This window comes from Atta colombica, unplaced genomic scaffold (assembly GCF_001594045.1).
Source record: "Atta colombica isolate Treedump-2 unplaced genomic scaffold, Acol1.0 scaffold161, whole genome shotgun sequence".
Lineage (NCBI taxonomy): Eukaryota > Metazoa > Arthropoda > Insecta > Hymenoptera > Formicidae > Atta > Atta colombica.
This window is the reverse complement of record NW_017259252.1, coordinates 119,820-122,170: the sequence shown is the minus strand read 5'-3', so window position 1 is coordinate 122,170 and position 2,351 is coordinate 119,820. Positions and strand designations below refer to the sequence as shown.

At 26.3% G+C, this 2,351-nt stretch overlaps 1 protein-coding gene across 2 annotated transcripts in view; it reads left to right on the top strand.

Annotated features, from left to right (window-relative positions):
* Positions 1 to 396: 396 nt before the first annotated feature.
* LOC108685849 (spindle pole body component 110) overlaps positions 397 to 2,351 on the top strand; it is a 20,881-nt gene continuing 18,926 nt past the window's right edge. Inside the window, exons 1-2 of one of the 2 annotated variants that reach the window (XM_018190847.1) lie at positions 397 to 505; positions 2,200 to 2,243. The gene's annotated coding sequence lies outside the window, so the exon portion shown is untranslated. The remainder of the gene's footprint in view (positions 506 to 2,199; positions 2,244 to 2,351) is intronic. The other variant, XM_018190845.1, reaches the window with a different exon arrangement.

The window sequence follows — 2,351 nt, the reverse complement described above, 5'->3', positions numbered from 1 at the left end:
AAAATTGTCATTAATTCAATAATTTATTAACAAATTCATTAATTTATTAATTATTATTTATTAATTATTATTATTAAAAACAACTATTACAGTTTTATTTATTTATTATTTATCTTTTTGTTATTTATATATTTATTTGTAATATTATAATATTACTGTAAAGTATTCTTAAAATATATTAAATATTTTGTCAAAAAATCAACAGCCATGATGTACAAATATCTAGAAATGGAAAGTATGCTCTAAATATACCCAGATATTCATGTAACTTTGAGTGTTAAGATATTCCTATCCCCGTTGTAGAATACAATATGAAGGTTGGTAACATCGTGCGCAAGTAATTCGTCGACTAGGCGGATTTTTAAAAATACTTATATCTACATAATGGCAGCGCGAGATCAGTTCTTCACAGTTCTTCTCCGCTAGTTGCGTCGGAAAACGGTTTGTTACAATTGACTGCATTCCTGTTATGTGTTTTTGCGAGGAAGACAAAAAGCACGCTAGAGTGAGTAAAATAATTAATTACGTAGATTTACTCATACGAATCTGTTTTTTTTTCGCGCTGAAACAAAATCGAGTTTTTCGATATTGATAGAATTTCATTCAGTTTTTCTTGGTCATAAACAGTTATTTTTTCTCTATACAGTTTTTATATAGATGATCGAAAAAAGGACAAATGAACTTTTTCATCTAAATAATTGCTATACTGCATTTTATAGCGTTGTTTTTCTTTTATTTACATTCTCTCTCTCTCTCTCTCTCTCTCTCTCTCTCTCTCTCTCTTTCGATCTTCTTTGTCACTCCTGATCACTTTTTAAAATATTTTTATCAGTATAATTTTCATTTATTTTATATTAAAAAACATGATTTATATCATAATCATATTTTTTTTATATCATGTTTGCTAAACTTTCGCAACATTTTTAATCTTAGAATTTAACCATTAATTGGCGAAAATGTTTTAATTCCAGATCAATCGAACTATAAAAGTCGTATTTCGTTCATTATTTTACGAATTTTTATTTTATTTTTTTCAGTAATTACGTCCCGGGGAAGAAATGTCATATGTATATATATAGACATATTTTATATATAATTGTGTATAAAATATGTCAATTTTTTATATAATTAGAGAAAAGGTCCCTATTATGAGACATCAAGTTCATTTTGGATAAATGCTAGAAGTTTAGGCAGAATTTAAAAAGATAATGGGTCATTTGGAAGAGAATTTAATAAGCTGTAAGATAATGTTATATAAAATTTAATTCAAATTTCATTTGTTTTGAAAATTAAAGAAATGTAAAACATGAGCAAAACGCAAAATCAAAATTGTGCTTCTAATATGAGATGCTCCAAAAAATCGATAGTAAAACGCAAAGTATATCAGTATTGCAATTAAAAAACTTCAATTTTAATGTTGCTAAAATACAGCCAGCGTGTAAAAAATGAGCATGTGATAGATTATACCCAGAACTCGTCTTCAGATAGTTCGAATCACAACATCACAGAAATAGGCACTCGACATTCATTCTAGTTGTTCTTTTTATTATTGTACAATAACATTTACACTTTAGCAACGATTTTCATTATGTAGGAGCATGGGTTATTTCACATTAGAAATACCTTGGGTATCTTATATTATGATTTCCACGCCTTACGATCATCAAATCTAACTTCTGCAATTAAGCAATTCAATATATCTATTTTTCTGTTAGTACGATCTTACTCTATCACTACATGAAGAATTTATTGCCAAATATTTATTTATTAAATACTAAACAAGATTTAAAAGCTTATTTCGATGAAACTTAAAGACATTTAAATTCTAAAATCTTTTTTACAATGACTACAGGCATGATTTAACTTTCTACTAAATAGTTTTCAATCCAAGAACAATAAATTTATGGTGGAACTAATAGATAGCATTTATTAGTTTAGCAGAAACGCTATCTCATATTAGACGCCTATCTCATATTAGGGAGCTTTTCTCTATATATAATTATTTATGAAACAGGTTTTCCGGGAGTAATAATTTTTTTCATTGCTGATTACCAAGATGCATATATTTTAATCAAAGTCGTATACGAATTACACGCGAATAGAAGTTTATAAGCTCTTATAAATCATAAAGTTGTTCTTTTGTATTATGTTGTACTCCTTTTATAATAAAATAATATTTTTATATACGCTTCTGTGCAGAAGGAAACAAAAGAGGAAAAATATTGGAACGAAGAACAGAAAACGTAATAATAAGTAAACTGTTATCTAAAGAAAAAATTATTTTTTTACTTTTAATAACTTCGTTTATTTTTATTCATATATTATTTTTATTGTTGTCTTTATAGTAAATT